Source organism: Ammospiza nelsoni, chromosome 6 (assembly GCF_027579445.1).
Source record: "Ammospiza nelsoni isolate bAmmNel1 chromosome 6, bAmmNel1.pri, whole genome shotgun sequence".
Taxonomy (NCBI): domain Eukaryota; kingdom Metazoa; phylum Chordata; class Aves; order Passeriformes; family Passerellidae; genus Ammospiza; species Ammospiza nelsoni.
In genome coordinates this window covers 12,930,010-12,953,224 of record NC_080638.1, presented here as the reverse complement: position 1 = coordinate 12,953,224, position 23,215 = coordinate 12,930,010, and the positions used below count along the sequence as shown (strand labels likewise).

The 23,215-nt window shown below is 40.3% G+C and overlaps 1 protein-coding gene across 6 annotated transcripts in view; it reads right to left on the bottom strand.

Annotated features, from left to right (window-relative positions):
- Positions 1 to 23,215, bottom strand: part of SBF2 (SET binding factor 2) — a 231,677-nt gene that overhangs the window by 194,832 nt on the left and 13,630 nt on the right. The window contains exon 1 of one of the 6 annotated variants that reach the window (XM_059473899.1): positions 19,607 to 19,650. The exons of the other annotated variants lie outside the window; for them this stretch is intronic. The gene's annotated coding sequence lies outside the window, so the exon portion shown is untranslated. Of the gene's footprint in view, positions 1 to 19,606; positions 19,651 to 23,215 lie in introns of those variants that run through there. 6 annotated transcript variants of the gene reach the window in all.

The window sequence follows — 23,215 nt, the reverse complement described above, 5'->3', positions numbered from 1 at the left end:
AACAACAATGAATGTTAAATTTTCAAGTAACTCCGTACTCAACAGTTGGCATAATATTCAAGAAATATGAAAAAGGCTTGGGCAGCTGGCAGGGAGAAAGTTTCCTGCTCATCAACAACTCCCCTTTTTGTTTGCAAACAAATCACTTTTGCCAGCTTCTGCATAGGAAGAGAAGATCAGACTTCAAATAAACACTCTATATTAAACAAACAGTCTTTTGAACACACCAAACTGAAAAAGACTTCCCAACTGTCTTGGAGAAAATAGTTATTTTCGAGGAAGGTATAAAAATCAGGATGCCAAAGCCATACTCAGCTTTGTACCCTGAATCAATGTCTTAAACGTTAAAAAAATATTAGGCAGCTTCTCAGTTCTTATGTTTACTTGCCCAGCTTTAAAAATAACCCTGTTCTATTTACTAAATATGATTACTCTTTTCAATAAGTTATCTTCCTTCTGCAACCATCCCTTGGGATTATTTTAACTGATATACCAAATGAATTTTTAAAAAGCTCCACTTCAAAATTTCCTGAACACAAATGTAAGATTCTAATTTTACCAAAAAATTTTTACATTTTCAATATTGTACTTTCAACATTTTAATCAGCACACATGTGAATACATTTAAAAAACAGCCTGTGCAAATACTTCTTATACCTTTTTTTACTTTTTGCATAGTTGTTTTTTTTTTAACCAAACACAGATGGCAAGGTTAGAATCAGATTTCAGATATTTACACTCCAGAGATGTAAGTAGCTGTTACTGTAACCTGATTTTGTGGAGTATAAAGGAAAGTTATTCATACTCTAAAATTTAGCAAAGAAACAACTTCATGAAAAGGCTTTCTACATTTTCTCTTTTAAAAGTCTGTTCATGTGCTAAAACTTACTTTTCTAAATCACTTTATTGGACTATAATAGGTAAAGCAGTCTATGTATAACAGTTCTTCTGTATCAATATTTATGTACAGGATTCCTGAATATGAAGATTCAGGTCTAAATGCAACACTTAAAACATGAGTTTGCAAAGTAAGTTTGTAATGTTTGCAATGTAATTTATGTAAAACATAAGTTTGCAATGCAATACTTAAAACAAAGATGTTTCAACACTTGGTTTACTATTTAAGTACAGTCATGTTTTATCTTCTACTATGGTTTGGGGTTTTTTCCTATTATGTAATTCTTTTTCCAAGGAGCAGCACCTACAGAGATAATCTGGGGCCATGGGGTAGGAATCCCACATTTATCATTTTACTGACTCTACACTATTTGTTCAGATACACAAAATAACTTCTGGAAGTGTCTAATCATGGCTGGTTCTAGTCAGAAAAAGTCATAATTAGATCTATGTGAGGCACAATACAGATAAAAATACTAAACAAAATTCTGGCACATTCAACTGAATATGGAAATTTGCTACTGTGCTCTATTAAAAATGTTAATAATATGGTTCAGTGGTTTTTGGAAATCCTCCTCACTCACACTTGTGTGAACACTGATAACAAGAGATTCCTTCTTATGACATCCTGGGGGAAAATGAGAGTGACATGACAAAGTAAAAAATGAAATTATGCTCAAAGTAATTTCATTTTAAGTGCCATAATAATTTATTTGGAAAGCCTATATATCTGATCAGGAAATTAATAAGTTAATAAGCCTTTTCAGGCTTATTAACATTTTAATAAGATGAATATAAGAAAGTTGCAGACTAAATCCTCGACAAAAAGCCTGAAGAACCCCACTCCCTGTGGGGTTCTATTTGTATTTTAAAAAGTGCTCAATAAGAATTTAAAGTAAGGGGGGGGGGGCAGGTAAAAAAGTCAAAAATCAAAGTAATAACTACCAAAAAAAACCCAAAAAAAAACTGGACAGGGAGGAAGATAAAGTCATACTGTGAGCACCAAGCTACTGATGCCTGAATTCCTAAATTCCTAAAGGTCTTGATCCCTCCCAGAACCTCAGTCCATGGCTCTGATCAATTTTTCCCGTCCCTGCAGCACCTGCTCCACAGCAGCATTGGTGTTATTGCACGGCAGGCTTTGAACACTTGCATAGTTCTGCTGCTGGGTCTTCCTTCTTCCCAAAAACCCATCAGAGCTCAGTGCTCTCAGCACCTCCTGCCCCTGAGCTTTCTGCTCCAACAGGATCTCTCCACCCTCCCCAGCTGCTTTCCTAAGGAAAGGTTTCTGTAGGGCACATTGGGTCAGCCCACAGCTTCTCCCCACTCCCTTCAGCTCTCAGCCATCAACACACTCACAACAAAGCAGGAACACAAACCATTAAATACATCACTGTTGCTATTCAGTTCAACCCATCATCACACTTATTCTATTGCTTATTCTAAGATTAGAGTAGGGAAAATCATTTTACAGAGACAGGGTTTCGAGTTCAACAAGTTCTTCCAGAAGTGATGCATATGCTAACAGAAAAATATTAGATCTGGTCTCTTTGGAAGAGTAAATTAGGAGTAGCAGGGTACACAGGGTAGAATAAGCTCCAACCCCAACCACACCAAGTTTGAGGTTGGATCTTGTGTTGTAAAAGAGGCATAAACTCCTGGACAAAGACAGTTTTCTAAGGCAAACAAGGAAACTTCCCCTGAGGCTCACATTTGTATCCAATGGTCTGAACAAGTGGTTGCCTTTGAGGGAGACAGTCACAGAGTTCAAATTCAGACAAAAAAGTAGAGAGCTCTGAAATGAAATCTTTCAAAAATGATTGGAAACATCATTCCAAAAGCAAAGACAAGGTCTTCATGCCTGTTGTATCTCAAAATAAAAAGTGGAAGGAATGACACGCAAATGGGTTCTCAAAAGCTGTGTGAAATTACACACTTTCCCTGTTAACAGGCACTAAGTAGAACACAAATATTTTTTGCTTGAAAAATTAGAAGTTTGTATAACATCATTTAGACCCTGTCAGGACTCCAAGTAAACACTCAGATTGCAAGAACAATCTCATTCCTACCACATTCTACATCTGAAAAGATAAAATTAGACTACCAGTGTGAACTATCACCTGAAAATTCTGCTGATGAGGAAAACTGTCACTGCACAAGGCCAAAAGTGCCTTCTCAAGCGTTGACTTGTTTCAAAGGCACCAGAGAGTCGGATCTATCTAATTAACAGGGAATGCAATGTTGCAAAAGAGTAAGCAAAGCATTTCCCAGAGCTGGCTGATAACTGCATTTCAACCTAGGGCTCACCAACACACAGACCCATGACAAGTGAGCAGAGAGGATAGTTCTGAGAGACAAAAGGACGATTCTGGAAAGATTTTTCCATCCCATGAGGAAAAGCAAGCACAGCAGCAGAAGACAGCTCTAGCTATGCCAAGTTCACATATTTGCAACAGAAGATCTGGACTCTATTTTTGAAGACTAATCTTTGCTACAAAGCAGAAATCTTTTATCCTGTTTTAAACTGAACATACACAATTCCAAGCATAAAGCACAAACAGAGAATGGACTGAGAGCAGCCTGAGGAGAAAGGACTTGGGAGTGTTGAGTGATGGAAAGCTCAGCATCACCCAGCAATGTGCACTTGCAGCCCAGAGAGCCAAACATGTCCTAGGCTGCATTAAAAGGAGAGTGGACAGCAGGTGATGGGGGTGAATCTGCTCCTCTCTTCTGCTCTCTGAGATCCCAGCTGGAACACAGCATCCAGCTCTGGGGCTCTCAGCATGAAGACATGGACCTGTTGGGGTGAGTCCAGAGGCCACAAAGCTGCTCCAAGGGCTGGAGCAGCTCTCCTATGAAGACAGAGTTGGGGCTGGTCAGCCTGGAGAAGAGAAGGCTCCAGGGAGACCTTACAGCACCTGCCAGTACCCCAGGGGGCTACAAGAGAGCTGGAGAGGGTCCTTTAACAAGGGCATGTAGTGACAGGACCTGGGGGAATGGCCTTAGGCCAAAAGAGAGTGGGTTTCAATTAGTTATTAGGAAGAAATTCTTTATTAAGGATGCTTCTCTTCCAGAGAAGCTGTGGAGGGTTGTCCCTGGAAGTGTTCAAGGCCAGGCTGGATGGGACTTCGAGAAACCTGGTCTCCCTATCTATGGTGGTGGTATTGGAAACAGACAACCTTTAAGGTCTCTTCCAACTCAAACCATTCTAGGATTCTATGATTTTTAAGGAGAGTCAAGGGGAAGGAATGCAGGAATGCTCTGTGTTAAATCTAGAAAGTAACAGAAGCAAAAATTTAAGGCTCAGATTTAATATGCAGTGCTTAGGTACTCATAAGTAGGAAGGAATATAAGATATCCCTCAGCTCTTGTTTTCCCCAAGATGAGCTTGACCTTACAAACTTTAATAGGCAGAATCCTTTTAGTTAAATTGTATCAGCACATGCACACACAGATCTAACACTGGTTATTGAATTTGGTTTTTGTTACAGGAACAGAATCATATCAGCTTCAGGTCTGAAACATTTTACTTCTAGTAACTTCTATATAAAGAAGCAGCATCTGTATTTACTACTACAGCTCCTATAAAACAAAGCTTTATTTCCAAATCTCACAATGACAGCTCCCATGATGACTGGGGTGCTTCATTAGTGTGATGTAAAATACCTATCCCACACCAAGTGCAGATGCAGCCCTGAACCTCAGGGCAGAAAACTGGCTGTGATCCAGCAGTGGCCACATCACGAGGTGTAAGAGAAAGTGTCCATGAGGCTCTTCTGTCACAGGTGACTCACAGAGACAGAAGCTAATAGCTCATCACTTCCACTTTTTTTTTTGGCCTGCTAAATACATCATTATCTTGGACTATCATATTTAAAGAGAAACTTTAATTTTCAAGTTATTGACTACTCATTTTTCTTCAGCCTAACAGCTGCTCTCAAATGACATTTTCCTTGTGCCAGATGTCAGAACACAAAATTACTGTTTCAACTTGTAAAATACTTTCCATCATAGTATCACAACACTTCTAGCCAAAGACAAATGACCTGTCAGAACAGGGACACCCCCATTTTGTGTCAGATTAATTACTGAACACCAAAAATGACAGCACTACATCTACTTACATCCAACTGCAATATTTCCACTAAGGGTTTAAGTGTCTGTGTCCCCACTGAGATAAACTCTTACAAAACCCATTTTTATTAATGAGTACTACACAGAAAACCATTCTTGTCATAAGCTGTTCTCAACTGTGGCCTAAAAACAGAGCTTTAACACATGATTCTTTTAAGTTTTGTGCTTTTCTTATGTAGGCCCCATATAGAGGATGCAGAAGAATTCAGTGTTACGACAGGCACTACATGGTGATTCTCCAATAACACTCCTGGTTATGCAGTAGTTTTGAAGTAAACATCAGCCAGGAACACTCTTAAATGTCTCTGAATTCCTACCAGGATATGAATTAAATGAATCCTAATATGAATCCTGACTCATAGAAAGCCTCACAACTCAGTTATTTGGCACAGAATAAGGCAAACTACTGGGACTGTTTCAGTCTTCTACACTCCACACAACATCAGGGAAGAACAGAGATGGAATAACTCTACAGGAAGTTTACAGATCAAGAACCAGAACCTAAGCAGTGTTCATGCAGTGCTGAATACGCTGTCACCTGAGTCTGGAAAACATTATAACATACAATAAGAAATGCATTCAACCAGTCTTGAAAAATAATGCACATAAATACACATGAAGGACCACAAGGGTAAGCAAGGCCTTAAGTTTTCTCTACTCTTTCACACAAAACAAAAATAGCAGAGGGTCCAAATATCAACATTTTCTCACCTATATAAAAAGAAATGGATAACCAGTGCCATACACAGTCTTTCCTTGGGCTAGAAAGATTTGCAACAGTGGAACCAGAACAAATATGGCCAGACACCCTGATGTCATTGGGAGCATATCCAAGAACATTCGGCTGAGAACTCATTAAGGAGCAGAAGAGCCTCCAGTTGCTGTAGGAAGAAAAACAGATTGATACCTCACTTTCTATATTTTAATTAGAATCTGCAGCTCATGGCCAAGGAACCAGATACCTCAAATTTACATATGAGAGTTTGAAGCTTCACTTGTGTGCACTGCTGGCAAGCAAATTTCCAGGTACCTATCCCAAATCCCAATTTTCTTATTAAAAGAGAAATGACTGCATTTTGTTACCTGTCAGTCTGGTATTAGGCAGTGAGGTTGTCCACCCATTTCCAAGACTGCACAGCTCCACAGCATTGCAAATGCAAAATGTCTCTTCCAACCACGACCACAGACCTTGCACAACATCACTGAAAATGAGCTTCCCAACTGTCACAAAACAATCTGATGTCACTTCTTTGGAGGATTCAGGGAAGTTCAAGTGCTGAACAGTATTACTACAACAAATCTCAACAATGTTGACCCATTCACCAAAGGAATACTTGCCAGAAATACTCAGAACAATTCCAGATACTTCAAGTCATCCGAGGTAACATTTGGTGCAATGAGTCACATAGGATAAATGGGTCATCTATTTCAGAAGGAGGACATTCTGATTTACCATAGTGGTTAGCTGAGTATGCAATCACACAATCAAACTCACAGACTGCTATCAGTTTTATAGGAAATAGACCTCTCCTCTCCAGGAATCAAGAATACATCCAGTTGCTCCACAACTTGCACTGGGACAGTGTCTAAGCTTTCGCACAACAGCTAACTCCACAGAGCAGCACCATCTAGGTCTCTTAACAGCTCCTGAAGAAATGCCCTGGAGACAACTTGGAAGAAGTAGTAATTCTGTCTGGTTTCAGTGGGCAGGAAGTCAAAGAGGAACAGCTTGGTCACTTCAGGAAAGCAGTGTGAAATAATCTGACAGCCCAACTGCACTGAGGCAAAGGAACAAATGCCTTTACTGAAATCAGCCTCGTGCTGCAAATGCTTCTGAACCTGGGGGGGTTTAGCTAAGAATGATTAAAGCAAGTGCTCACTTGCTTAAAAACAGGTACTCCCCACTTACTCTGTGAGCAGTGAAGTAACAGAATTTGGAGACTTTCAGGGACAGAATGTACAGGGTATAGTTACAGTGAAGTGAATTTCCTTCAAAGTCCCTGAATGGTGCTGTCTTTCAGACACAGTGACTGCAGCAGTGCTGATAATAAACCAAACTCTGAGCGCAGCACCAAGGCTTTCTTTGTTTCTCACAAAGCTTTTACTCACTTCTGCCCTTCTCTCCCCAATACTGCTGTAGAGGAGTGAGCCAACACCTGGATGGGGACTTAGCCTGGCCAGGGTCAACCCACCACAGAAGGTTCAGAAGGTTGATCAGATTTCCTTTGCAGGCAATGACCTCCAGGCTGCAGGCAGATAACAAAACTACACCACAAAGCATGGCTCTACCTCCACACAGAGGCACTCCTTCTCAGTAGGATCCTCTGTTTATTTAAGCAAGTTTCATCACTGCAGCACACCTTTCCCAAGAATAACATAATGGTTCTGACAGACACTGACCACTGGAAAGGTTCTGAGATACTCATTCCATGAAGGTGGGGAATTCTCATTGCAAAAGTAAAGATAAACCTGCTTCAAATAAATTTTTACTATTTTTCTTTGTGAAAGTGTATTATACAAACATGCACTGGCTGAATGCCTGGTCTGTAGCCACAGAAAAGGAACACAAGTCTTGCGGAGGCATATCTAGAGCTCACAGGGAATGAGGACAACTGCTCCTGCCACAATTCTGGCTTCTCAGTTCCATGTCCCTGCCACAAGCAGCCATGCCCTCCAAGACACAAGAACAGAGCACTGTGAGCATACATTAACTTTTGTCTTTTGGATTTTACTGAATAACCCAGTGCTGAACAGTTGTCAAATTTATCATGTAGACAGAGAGGGAGTACCCTCAAAAAATGGAGTTGTTAGGATGGCAGCACCCAAGGAGCTGGCTGACAAGAACTTGTCTGCCTCTAAAGACACTGCTAAAGGCTCTGACTTTAGGCAATGCCACCTTGAGACATCCATGGGCCCTTCAATGCCCTTTCAAGGAGAAAAATCTTCCAAGGTAAAGGTCTCACCCACTTTTGTTTTGATGAAAGATGAATGGTGGAGTACCTTGACCTTTTCATCTCTGTGGAAATAAGGATACAACACATGTTGAGTACAAGATGGAATCAGTTCTCAAGTCGCAAAAGAAGAATTTGGGAAGCCAGAACATCTTGGAAAAAGAACAAATATGGAACAACTTTCTGCCACTCCGAAAAGAAAACAACTCACAGCTATGGAACACTCCATCTCCCCAAGGAAGAGCCGTGCCAGATGCATTCCAGCTAACGTGTCCATGTGTTCTCATTCTCCATGCATGGAGCATGAATGTTCCATCTCCAGAGCCTGCACAGGGAAAACATTCTCCTGTCTCAAGTCTGCAAGTGTCAGTGGCATGTTCAGATTCATGTGAGCCACATTCAGATACAGAACTACAAATTCTGTGGCACTTAAAATGAAAAGTGTATTATTAAAAAATTATATTATTATTGAAAGTCTGAGGAAGCCCTCCTTCTACACTAACTCCATAAAAAAACTTTATCAATTCTGCCCAAAAGGATTTTTACCCCTCTGGAACAAAGGGCAAAGAGTTACAACCAGGGACAACTGTTCTTGTACTGGTGTTCTCTGTTACCTTTTGTTCTTATTTTTGAACCCTACAAGAATTTCAATACTGAAACAGAACCAGATGTATCAGAGCAAGTCCTTTCCTTCTGGCACACTCCAGCAGTATCTGCTTTACATGACTAAACATGACTAAAGTTTAAATATTTAAAATTGGGAGAGCTGCCTATCTATCAGTGACAAGCCACAGTCACTAGAGAGAACACTTTAAAGCATTAAAAAAAAAAAAACCTGAGGGAAAAAAAGCTAGTCTAAGAAAGAAACCAAAGCCAAGACTCCACTCTTATGTCCCTAAATGAAAATTGCAACTGTTTCAAAGGAAAATCACTGGACAGGAGTTCAACTGTGGAAAAACTTATCATAAAACTCTTCCAGAAACAGGAATCACCTGTATATAAAGAGCATTGACTTAGGCTAGAATCATCTTAAACTCTAAGCTGTTAATCCAAACACGCTGAAAAAAAACACAAAAGTGCTATAAATGATTAATGACTAGCAAAAGCAGGGATTGCTTCACTTTTGTATCTAACCCATACGCACATTTTGCAAAATGGTGAAGAACTGTGGCACACCAGATTTGTTACTATTAAAGTTATGCTATCTATAAACAAAAAAGAAAAAAATAGCATTCATGTCTGCAGACAAACTACCATATCCAATCCCACTACTGGCTGTGGCTCTAGCACACCTTCTAGCTCATCTTTAGGCCATTCCTGAGTGTCTACATGTACAAGTCCAACAATAATTGCCATTAATTGGATTCACCACATGCAACAACCATAACACTCCATAGAAATGTTAAGTCATTACCCAGAACCACATACATTTGAGCATTCAACTGCTTTTATTCAGAGCTCTATCACTAAACTGAAACTCCACTAGAAATCCTCAATCAGAAGTAGCTCTCCTGGTTTTACAACACTAAAATCAAAATCAAAGCAAACTAGTATGGCATTGCTTCACAGATTCCTGCTCTAGAAGGCTATCACTGAAGACCTCCAGGGGCTACAGGCACCACTGGTTTTAATATGTAACCTCCAAAGTCAAGTGCTGTGCTATTATCCAGCCCTGCCATCACATGCAAAAGGATATTCAAGTGCAAAATCCCTACAAACTCCGAAATCCTGTGGGATTTGCATGTGCAGTACAGTCTGAGCATCAAGTTGCCAAATTATTTCCAACTGCTCTTAAATGAATCCTTCCAGATCAACACAACTATAAAGAGGCAAGAATTCCTGTGTATGCTGCAAGTGCCACACTGAACTGTTCCAAGATATCCTTCCTCACACATTCGAACCTTAATTCAGTGGGGATTTTTTTTCAGTTTCAGGGCTGTCCTAAACCTACCAAATGCTGTCACAGAATCACAGGATGGGGCACAGCTGATCACCTGGTCCAACCTCCCTGCTTGAGCAGGGGAATCCCAGAGCACATGGGGTAGGATTGAGTCCAGATGGTTCTGGAACATCTCCAGTGAGGGAAACTCCAAAACCTCTCTGGGTGATCTGTCCCAGTGCTTGGTCACTGCACAGTGAAGTTCTTCCTCATGTCCACATGGACCTTCCTGTGCATCAGTTTCTGCCCTTTCCTCTTGTCCCATTGCCCAGCACCACTGAGCAGAGCCTGGTGCATGCTCTGCCCTCCCTGCAGGCACAGACAGACATTGCTGGGTGCCCTCTCAGTGCCTCCTCCAGGCTGAACAGCCCAGCTCCCTCAGCCTCTCCTCACTGGAGAGATGCTCCAGCCCCTTCACAAGCTCTGTCACCCTTCCCTTCTCCTGCTCCAGGAGCTCTGTGTCTCTTGTCCTGAGGAGCCCAGAACTGGGCACAGCACACCAACAGGCACAGTCACACTATTCAGCAAAGCACCTTGAGTTAAACATGACTTTACCCAGCTTTACCTTTAAACCATCGAGACTCTTTTCTTCTAGAATGAGTTTTGACCCAAATTAGACTCAGAAAATGAGTGTCAATCAGTGTGCACTAGACACCCAGCTAATGACTCAACACCTACTGCAGAATGTACAACTTCCCAAATCCTTTGGGGGAGTCCTCATCACCTGCGGCACAGAGGAAAACAAACTTGTCTGGCTGTGGGAAGAACATGATCCTGTGATCTCAGGCAAGCACCTGCCAACAGCCACTGATAACATCATAAATGCACCTCCAATGTTCCCCAGAGGAAAGATAACAACTTACAAGGTATTTTTATTTTCAGGATTGTCAGACCTATTTCCACATAGGACACATGCCTTCTGAATTAGCACAGTGTGCGGCAGCCTTTTGTACCAGAATTTGAAAGCCAAAAGTATGCTGGAAAAATAAAACATTTTGTAATACAGCTGGCTAGGACAGATGGATAAAAAGGAGCAAACAGATACTCACCACCTCAGATTCAGATGTGTTTCACTACACAGTTAGATGCCAGCAATACCTTCACATAAGGAGACTTTTATAACAGCAATTTACACTAGTTAAACTTTATTTATCAAACTGGCAGCCCATCCTTTCTGAAATAAACACTACTTCTAACACAGAGCTCTGCACTTAAAGTATTCTTTGTCCTGTGCAATGTCATCCAAGTCCCAGTTGTTTTCAGTCCATATATTATTATATACAATGCTCAGTTAAATGAGTTTTCAAGCACTCTCTCCAAACTGTGCTTCTATGTTATCCAAAACAGGAGCCCTTAAACTACTGTCAAACCATTTAATGGCATCCATACAAAATCCCACATGGCTCTTATTCCATGACACTTTTAATCCCTTCCTTAGTGCTCCCACCAACTATCCTCAGAGAAATTAATTCCTAGAAAGGAATTACCAGAGAGGTATTCATATCTTATATATTTTTACATAGAATTTTCATTTTCAAACCTTTCAATAAATAAAATTTTTCTTATTCCCTTATTAGTGCATATCCAGCTATGCAAACATTTTATGAAATGACAGATTATGGCATTTTTAAAAGGAAAGTAAAGTGTTAATCTAGCCTGCATCTGGTCAAACATTGCCTAGATCACTCAAATTATGAACATATACACTCAGTATCTTTTTCTCTTGTACCACTAATATATTTAAGAAGGTTTTTTACTACCTGTGACCCATGGGTACAAAAAATACATTATAAGTCACTGAACATGCAAGATTAGTCTACTTGAAGTGTCACAAACTACATCCCCATGACAACTACCCTGAGAATTTTACATGGATTTTATTCCCCTCCATGATAATTTAAGTAATGTGTTTGAGGACTTTCTCCCCAGCCCATAATGAACACTGAGGAGGAGACTGGGTACCCTGTATTAAGCTATAAATATTTCTGTTTCACAGATCATCAGGGTGCATGGAACTCTCTGCCCTATCAGTTTCCAGAGCTGAAAGCCCATTTTGTCCTGGCTCCACCCTGGGAGTCACTGCCTGCTCCAAGCACACAAGCCAGAAAGCACAGCAGGAGAGGGCAGCAGAGGCTGCTGCTGTGCTCAGTCTCAAACCTCACACCTGCTAAGAAACAGCTCCACATCTCCAGGGCTGCATCCTGGACATCCTGACACGAGCATGGAGAAACAAAAGGGAGGGTATGAACATGGGGAAAAGGTACACAGCCTGACTGCACATCGTACAGCTCACAGGTTTTCAGGGAAAAAAACTCCAGTTCAGACACAAACTCAAATATTGCCACACAGTAAACCAAAACAGAATGCCTATCAATAGAATACATATACACTTGGCTTTTTGTTCATCCATAAATTCTATATTGTGCCAAATCTTTTCTGTTATTTTGACTTTTAAAAGTTTTTCCTTTTCTGAAAAGTAAAAACCACCGAACAATCACACAAAATCTAGAACAAACTCAACCAAATACCAAGGCAAATAAAGATCGTGCAGCCCTTCTGAATGTGTCCTTAGCACTAAATCCCCACTACTCCACTGAGAACATCCACCAGCCAACTGCCCAGGGCATTACGAACCACACAAAAGGAAGCAGGACAAATGAGGAACTCAACACATTATTAACTTCCAGGTCACCCCCCAAACACTACTCCACTTAGCCAATGTTCTTCATTCAATAATGAAGTGCATCCAGAAACAGCCAGAGATGCTGAACTGATTGGACAGACATATTTTGGGGGCTTCCTGACTGGCCAACATGTTCAGAATGTTATTTCTCACAGATGTGATGGGCTGTTAATGCCACCCATGGCACTGTTCTAACAGGGACACTACTGCAAGTCTGAAGAACAGAAGAAAGCTCCTGAAAATAACAAAGAATTTACTGAAAGTCAAAACACACCTGTAACTCAAACCTGAGACACAGGAAAACTGACTTCTGATACAGAAAACCCCAAAAAGGCAGTATTATAAACTACCTGAATAATAACTGAACTTGAATAATAGACTTCCACAAACTACACAGAAGTGTAGACTGCTTCCAGGCATCTCATATTTTCTTTAATATGACTCAGAAAATAATATCTACATTCTTGGCTAATTTCAGGCTGTAAAATTCTGCATTTTATAGGTTTCTGAACATTTACCCAGGTAATTTCAGTGTAATCATTCCTACCTGTAACCTCACTTGTAAGAAATACTGTTAGTAAATGATGTACTGTATAGCCAAGACAGATTCTAATCTACAGAAGTGATGGGCTGAAAAATTATCCCATAAAATCAATAGAAAAGAAAAAGAAACTGCTATAAAAGGCAATAAGTTTGAATTTCAGCTGTGCTTTCAGAGAATGAGATAAAATGAGGCAGGGTGGGGGGAAAGGAGCAGCAGGGAAAACAGGATCAGGAAGTCAATGAGCACAAATGAAATACGTGCTGCAGCATTTGTGATGCAAATTTGATAATAATACACTCCTCAAAAGCTTCATTCAAACCTGCTTTGTGATTCATTGTCAAGCAAATAATTCTAGTGATTCATTAATGAAAGAATGAATGACCTAATGCTGCTTTGAAGTAGACAATGCACACTCTAGAGGAAGGTTACCATAGGTTTAAAAGTAAACATTACCTTAAGAAATGAAACTTTTCATTTCTTTTCAGTTCACAAAAAAAGGAATGGACTTAACTCCTAAAAATGTTAAGCTTTGATTTCTTTTTTATTCTCACCTATATCTTGCTACTCTTTTTTTAGAGGTGATGCAATTACTCATTAGCTTAAATACAGTAATTTTTTTAGCAACTTCATGGATTCTGATGGACTACCTGAAGGATTTCTCTACTGGCTCAATTCCAATTTGCACAGTAACCGCAACAGATTCAACTTCAGCAGCCCTTCTGCATGAGTAAAAGCATCAAAATATTTTACATCACACAGCATTTCACAAAAGCAAGAAAACAAACTCATAAAAGCTGGGTTATTACATAAATATGCTATACATTTAAACCAATGCATACCAACACAGAATTTTATTGTTTTCACTAACAGTAAAAAAAACCTTCAAACCTAAGTCAGGTCTGAAGAGAAAAACAGAGAAATATCTGTAAATATCTCCATACATACCAACAAGTTTCACGATTAAAGCTTAGGCATTTGACCTAGACATTTTAAGAAGAATAGCCTGGGGCTATTTATCCTATTTGGCTTGAATTGTTATAATGTTTTAGTTCTGGGTGAACGGTAGATATTTTCTTTCCCTTAGTAGCAATAACTTCCAATCATTTAATTACATTCTGGAGAACAGCTAATGCTGTAGCTGAGCATGCCAAAGACAGGACACACTTAAAAACTGGCTTCAAAGGACACAAATTAATATAGTGAATAAAGGCAAAATTAGGTCTTGATACACTGAAAATAATCCTCCACTGGTAACCATCTCAAGTCTTGCACATCAGATGTACAGAACCACCAAAATGACACAACCCAAGTAAATCACAAACAATCCTAAAATATTATTTTATTCCTCAGTCAAGCTTAAACATTTCAGCAGTGGAGGTAAACACTTCCTCTGAGCACGAAAGAATTTACTTTGAGAAATACCTTTCACATTCTTTAGAATGCACAATGCCTTTGGGATTTACAAGGGAGCTACTACTTTCTAGTAAGGGGGAAAGACAGGCAAGACTTCAGCTCCTGATGAATGAAGAGTCTGTCACATGAGACTAATGTGTCTGGAAGCACTTGGACTATTTTGTTAAAGGCTACTGAGATGCAAACTGCCCATTATTATAAAACACTGACACACTTAAACAAGTCTGTAACATAACTTTGCTTGTAAGCTACATATTAAATGCAACTTCCTCCACAATCTGTACAAATTGTTGCAAATTGCAGATGGCATACGTTCTCTATCTTCAAATGATGTGGTTTACTAGCACGTCTTCCACATGATGTATGCTTGGCCCAGAGCCCCAGAGCAGCAGCACAGGGCCAGAGGGCAAGTGGAAGTTGGTTATGAGCCACTTTCCACTTCCTTTACCCTTTGCCTGGTAGGAATAAGACCAATCCTCAGAGTTGTGCTCAGAAAGCCCAAGGGCAGTTCCTAGACCTTTCCTACACTTGCCCTTCAAGGGGCTCTCTGAGAGCTGAGAGCTGCCAGGACAGCACTGCAGCACAAGAGCTGCTTTCAGCAGTGATCCATCAGCTATAAAATTACTGTGCATCCACACAATTCCAACCCTCTGCCTTCCCTAACCTAAGTACAAAACTCTTCTACCACTGAACTACAACCAAACACATCAGCAGGAGCAGCCAGTGTAAAATCTCTCCTTTTTAAGTTAATGAATCCACTGACAACCAGCATATTCATGTCACATTTACTTCTGATGTAATGTGAAAGCTTCCAGCTTTATAATTCCATAGTAATAACTGTCAGCATCATCAAGCCTGAATTTCTCTTCACTGGACCTGCAAGATCTTGTTTAACTGCTTTATTCATTAAGGAAATTCTTTTTACAATGTAAGGCAAATGACCTACACTTTCAGGTACACTACACTTTATCCTTTCCTTCTCTACATAACCAGTGGCTACTGGAAGGATTGGGGGAGGAGAAAAAAAAATCCCTTTACAACACAGATAAATTTCTCAAACTACATCTCTTTTACTGGGACACCTGATACAGGCACCATGACAGGAAAAAAAAACTTACTACAGTCTATTAGTTTGTTCAGGATGACAGTGTTATCCAAAAATACATCCATACACAGCATATAGAAATATACATTATACACTGAAATACGTATTTTAGTATCTTATTTTTGAACTAAGTAATGACTGTAAACTTACAACTCAGAATATACAACATATAATACACTGGAAATTGCTTCTGCTGGCCTTTGTATAAAAGGTATTTTAGCATGTAAGCCTGGGCCACAGCAAGAAAGAATTAGCAGGTAATGTATGTGATCAATATTGTCAGCAAAACCAAAAATCCCATCTTGTAAACAATCTGTTTGCTAAAGTAAAAATTTTTATCACTCTGTTAACCAGCCAAAGTACCAACACGTTGAGATTTCTTTATCTGATTTTCTGGCTTAGTAAGCCAAATAATTGAGATATGTATGAGAGCTGCTCTCTGAATTTATAAACAGCAAGGTTTTTTACTAATCCAGTCAGCATTTGGCATTATTCAGAAGCCTGACACCACAAAAAGAGCATGGCAGGAAAGCAGTGTCCAAGACAAACAGCCTTCTCCTCCCCAGCATGTCTTTTCTTACGTACAGGGCTGCAGTGGAGCCATCACACACTTCAGTGCTTGGGATTAGTTTAGAGAACAGAGAAGTTACGGATGACAAGACAACACTGTGTGTACATAACCTCTCCTAACTTGAACTCCAAAAGTCTCCATGGAGACCTGAGGGGAAAACAGAACCTCTCTGTCAGAATGAAAGAAGAGTCTGAAGAGCATCATTAGTAACAAAACAGAAGGAGCTACCTGAAAGTACAAAATCTAAGTTGATTTCAGTGGTTATTAAGGTAACAGCACAGCTCCTACCCACCCAGCTCCCCCAGGCACACAACCTGCACATCTTTATTTTCCACCTAACCCCAGTGTCAACTTTACCCAAGGAAATCTTCCCCAACCCATCTCATTACTCATCCTCTTACCTTTGTGCAGTCCCCATGACAGAGTCACTATTATTGCCCTGCCACAGCAAAGTCTGAGTTACCATTTCAAACCTGTTCTTCAGTTCTGAATCTCTAACTGGTATGGCACTGAATAATTAGTTTTATTAACTCCTGATTAATAAATTAATCAGGAAAAAAAAACTTGCTAGATTAGCTTCACCATTTGTTACTTTCTCATACACTGTGAAAGAATGTAAGAGAGGAAAAAAACATCCACCAATGACTTTGAATTTTTTCTTTAAATCCTAAAAGTGCTGTGGATAGCAGGTAAGGTGGCCCTTGACAGACTTACTGGGCCACAGCAAGTCTATTACTAAGACAAAACCACAATTAATATGGCAGCACAAATATTCAAAGGTGCAACTTACAAAGCAATCATTTGTCTTTAAACTGGAGCAAATTTCCATGTACTCCAGCCAGGTTTTGGGCTGTGCCCTACTTACGCACAACACAATCAAAAAAACACATTAACTTGAAATTAACACAAGTGAGAAAGATTTCAATTCAGAGGTACAATGAAATAAAACAGGAAAATATCCAAAGCACTCCCTAAAAAAGCAGTTCATACACACACGCAAAAAAATTATTTTTATATATATAGTATATATATATATACACACCATGTAGATGTCCATATATATATGTATATCTACTGTTTTTCTCCTTCCCCTATCCTGGAAACACAGAACTATTTCAATTTACATGCAGAGTACAGATCACCAAGTGAGGCACAAACTTTTCTTATGCAGCTTGCAGAAGAGAAGTTGGACATAAGACAATGCATGTCACTGCCCAAACACTGAACAATATTTAACAAAAATTTCTTCCTGGCACAGAGGTAAAAACCCTCTTGTGTGGCAGAAGCAGGCGGTACCTTTTTATCCTTCCCATGCATTACCCCCTCAGGTGACTGAACACAAACATTATCAAACCTATTGCTACCCATTCCCTCAGCAAATGAAATGATAGAACCCACTTGTGAGTCTGACAGCCCCAAACTTCTCTAGAAAACATGCAGGAAATGAAACAAGTCATTTCCTGGGGTTTGGGGGTTTTTACTTGGGGAGTTTTCTTGGTTTGTTTTGAGCAGTTTTTTTCTGGGGTGGTGGTTTGTGGGTTGTGGTTTGGTACATTTTCTGAGATGGTATTTGTGTACTTGTTTGCCTCCCTTGGTTTCATGCAGCTCAGCAGGGCTGGCTTTTGGGGTTGACTTCTGTTCAAGTGGCAGAATAGGAAAGTTACTTAAAGCTTTCTAAAGAATAAAAGTATTTTGACAATTATTGAGAACACCTGAAGATAGAGAAGATACAGACCTGCTACTGAACATTCATAATTTGTTGCCATTTTTTTGTTTTAGCAACACAGTCATACAGAAATAATTTATTAGCCGCTGGTAAAAAGCTGCTTTTCAGAAGTCTCAAATGATAATACATGGAAAACCCAGCAATCATGAAACTGTATCCCTGGCTATACAGTACATTTTGTGCCCTATTAAACAGTAAATGGTGTTAATTTTTATAGAACTTCCTATGTTCTTTGGCATCACCATGACTTTCAAGTGCTAAATACACATTTCACACAGAGGAGACCTCTGAGGACTTGTATTACTTAAGAACTTATTTTAACAGAAATGTGCAAAAAAGAGCTACAAGATTTGCACATATCATCCTGTTACCCTTACCCTGGATTTGTACCTGCTGTTATTTATTTAGCCTCAGCCTCATGGACTTTCTTGTTAAGTTGATTGTCAATGGAAAAGCAGAGGCAAAAAGAACTTGCTGGAGACTGAGTACTCAAGCTTCAGTACTTTCAAAGTTTAAAACTGACATTCAAAATCTGAATTAAAAAAATCCCATGTTTGCACTAAGAGAAACTTTAGACTGCTTAGCCATTGCTTTGGAACTAAAATGGCAAACTCCCAACTTTTCTGATGCAGGTACATGAAGTAGGATAAGTACCCTCAATTTAAAAGAAGAAAAAATAAAACTTATGCTAAATGTCTGGAGCCTGATTTATTCTTAAGAACATCTTTCTCCTCCAGGAGAAAAAAAAAAAAGAAAAAACCTCCAATTTCTGGATATATCGCCAACAAGAATTTTTCTTGTCTTACTAATCCTACCAGACCCCAACTCTATTGTGTCCATCAGAATAAATAAAAAAGGCAACTCGGCAACTCCTTCATGACTCAAACCAGAACATAACCAAACAGAACAACTATTGAAAAAGTTTAATTATGACCTTCAGTTTAAACTGAAGAGCCCAAAGCCACTCCTCTAATGTTCTCCACTAAGGACAAAACATCAGTTCAGTGCTGCAAAACCTAACAAGGCAGCCCTATAGAAATAAAAGAAAGGACCTAGAATGTATTCTGTATTTCCGCAGCCTGAATGCCCAAGTTCAACCCATGTTACTTGCAGGATGAGGGGAGATGTAGAGCAAATCTACCAGAGCAGTTCTCAACAGCCCCAGCAACCTCCCCCTGCAGCAGAAGGGCCTCACCTACAGCAGTGCACACCTGGGATTCCTACACCCTCTCTTGGGCGCTGCCCAGGAATTCCACATACATCTGCTACCTCAGAGCTGCATCTTTATAGGCAGAAAGGAACTGATCAGAGTTTTAAACCAGATTTTCCAGGTATTTCTGCAGAGCCTTCCACATGCAAACTGTATACTCCATGGCAACACCCACAGTGGAGACCTTCTGCAGGCCTATCCTCCAGGACATTCCTTCAGCTGTCCCTCTGCACCATCCCACTGACAGGGCAGGATTTGCCATGGACTGCGCTCACAAGCTCTACAGACCTCTCCATACCAGGATGGCAAGTTCTGTTGTGACAGAGTGCCACAGCACACACCAGAGCACAGGTCACACTTGAGAGGGTCACTACACACAGAGAATCACCAAATAATTTCAGAAAGCTCCAACCCATTCACAGTATCACCCTACCTCATCAGAAGGCTTCAGGTATCTGCCCATACAGAGTAACATCATCTCACCTCAGAAGAGTGCAAGCCTGTGCCCTTCTCCTTCTTTGGCCCAACCTTTCATACCCTTCATACCTGCTGATGCACTGCACCTGTGAGCCCTGTGCTCCCTTTGGTGATTGGTCAGTAACCCCTCAGCACTCCCTGGCTCAGCACCTCCAACACTGCTCACCTGCCTTTCACAGCTGCAGCCCATTGGGGATGGGGCTCAGCCACAGCCCCACTCCCAATTCCCACAAACTGTGTGCCTACACCAGAGCACTATTCTTCCCTCAGCTTGAGCATTTGGGCTTAATGTCTGCTTAATGACTGAAAAGGCAAAGGCTTTTTTCTGGTTTTCAATCAATTTTATCCTTGACATAATTTAGACTATTTTGTGATGCTTCTTTAGAAGATCTTTATGCCTCCTTACCAAATAATACAAAGTGTAATCATAAACACTGGAGTAAAGCAGAACATGCAGCATTATGACAGTGTTTACATCAAATAAAAAGTGCTTTGCACCTTCTCACACATAGTAATCACATATTTCATGTTCAAAAAGACTGTCTTTGCACAGAGCAGCTAAAAATGCAGAACGTTTATTCTCAAGCTCAACCCTGACACGTTTGGAACTCAGCTCTTTCATTACAGTAATTTTTTCAGAGTTCAAAGTGATGCTTTTGTACACAGTAAAGTATCCAAACGCTTTGCAAAGGAGGATCTGTTACTTCTTTGTCATCAAAAGTATACATGAAGGATTAGAGTAAAATTAAGCAAAACACACATCTGTGTAAAAGATACAGCAGCAAAAAAGCAGCTCCTCCTTGAAGCCAAGAAACCAGAAAGCAAAGTAAGCGTGCATTACAGCACACATCTTGCTCTCAAATACGTGGAAAAATCCTTTGTAAATAACATTCTTTATACAGAAGGCAGTGAACTTTCTGAAATTTTCAAGGTGAAGGTTTCCAAAGCTCTCAGTCTACTCTAAGATTAGACATGGTGTGGGTTGATGTTTTCAATACCAGAAAGACGCTCCACATAAACAGCAGAGTGCAACTCGTTAAAGTTGGTGTGACACACTTTGAAGCAAAACAATCATCACTTCTGAAAGCATTTCAAGGTTGGGTAGTTGATCAATAAAAAAGTATTTCCACAATATCAAATAAAACCTCATTGATTTTAGTAAAAAGCACTTGCTTGGAATCAAAGGAAAGATCTTACGTGAGAGATGCACGTTTCCTGCTAAATTGCAACATAAATGTAACTTAATGATGTTTTACACTGGACACACTGTCACCCTAGAGCTAGGGAATTATCAGGTCCTGCAAAAATTTAAAATCCCTTTTGGATACTATTTGCCAACTGTGTTAAAAGTTAACATCTTGATAAATTCAAGATATTCTTGCAATACATGACTAAGCCAGTTCATCTGAAATTTTCAACCCAGGGCCTGTGAACAACACAATTCAGGCAGCAGAGACAGATAAATCCCCTCTGTCCTCACTTCTTTCTTTCAAAAGCTGTATATTCACACACATCTCTTTTTCATCTGCCTCAGATCAAAACAATCCTCCTCAAATCTGAAATGTGTAAAGGAGAATCCTCCTCATAAGAGCCCTTCTGACATCCCACGCAGTGACAGCGCTGCAGAGATAACATGCAACTCATTTCTCCAACTCCCTCTCTTTAGCCTTAAATGCAGTCTTTATTTGTAATCCCATACCTCACTGCAAATTCCTGTTCTGGAGCTTGCACAAACTACCCACATCTCAACCCAACCTGTAAATATTACTTAGCAAACCCCAACATGCAAGATGTTAGCTCTGCAACTCACTTCCTCCTGATCTACTTTCCAGTCCTCTGCAATAAGAATCTGCCCCAACTTCCAAGTCCCTGTTCCCTCTCCACCACCCTCACAGGATTGTTCCTCTGTACACTGCACTCTTGATCTCTAATAGACAATGTTTGTCATCTCACAGTTCCTCTTCCGCTGCCCTTTTCCATTCCTTAGTTACTTAAAAACTGTTTTTCCATAATGCTTCCTGCCTCTAAGCATTTGCAGAGCCACAGCCCTTTAATGAAGGAACTGGAACATGGATCCATACAACTCCCACCCAGCAGGTATCATTCACATGTATCACGTCAGCAAACTTCCTTGCATCATACTCGATACAAAATCTGTTCAAACAGAATTCTGTGACTGGAAGGCCATCTCAACTGTCTACTACAACATTATTTTTCCCTCAACTTCACAGCAGCTGCCACAGATCTGTGGGTACTGAGATGCTCACTGAAAGTCCCCACAGAATTTTAGACAGTACCCTCCTCACGTGCATTAGTTTCTTTCAAAACCTGGCTTAGTTTAATTTAAAACAAGACTAAAAGACAAAAAAATCAACAGAAGTTGATTTCAACCTGTTCACTCAATCCTTAACAACAGATTTGTACTGTACATATATTTTTGCATTGATTAGGTAAGTTTCAAAGCTTTTCTTCTACTCAACACATAAGTATAAGCAATGATAAAGGATGAGGAAGCAAGTTTTCTCTTTTTTCCCAGAACTAACCAGCTGCTAAGATTTGTTTATTTAAGTCTGCGTGCCACTGCTCACCTACAGATGATGGAGAGTGACAAGTCATTTGGGAGTTTCCCACCCTGTATATTTCCTGTGATCCCAATAGGCTAAAACAATTAAATAATATTTTGATCTCAACAAAGCAAGATTTTTATACAACAGCTGTAAAAACGCACGTTGACAATAAAAATTTCTGAGTGTATTCAATGTTTTCCTCATACAAAACCCTTTCAGAACACAGATGATAAATGATGCTTTACAAAGAAGAATGATTCACATATCCTGGTAGGCCAAATATTTTGTCTGGACTGACTATAGACTAAAAACAGGGAAAAAACACAAAGAGCTTCCAGTAAGCTGAGCATATCTTATGGCCCATATGTATTTAGCAAAAACCAGCTCCTTACCCACCTGCCTGAATGGCACCAGTGCCAACTCTCAGGCTGCTCAGCCCAGGTACCAGCTGAGCCCACACTGCCCTGTGCAAGCCAGGACTCCAAAGCAGCATTCTCCCTCAAGAGAACTGGGCCCTGAGGGTTTAGGCACGTTTTGCTCCACGTTCTGCAGCACTCCATAAGCTGGGGATGTGCAGGGGATGTGAGAAGGCTCCACAATTATGGCTAAATTGCAAAGGGCTGGAGTGTCACCATGCAAACAGCCTGAGCTGCCCCTGCAGGAGCACTGCCCTGGGGAACACCCTGCAACAGCGCCCCAAAACAACAGCAGCCCCCGTTAACAAGGGGTCCAAAAATACCAGAGAATGCAATCCCACCCTGCCTGCCTGCCTGCCCCCAAATGAAAGGAATCCATGGCCGTGGTCACGCTCCCACAGCAGGGACAAACAGCAGCACGCTGCCACAGCAGCCACCATCATCCCCTGATGTCATCCTGCTCAGCTCCTGCATGACAAACTTTGTTCTTCACAGCTGCACACCAGTTCCAAACAACGTGTTTGGCTTCCGAAATGAGAACAAAAAGCATGGGGCTACTTCAAACAGGCAATCAAAATTAAC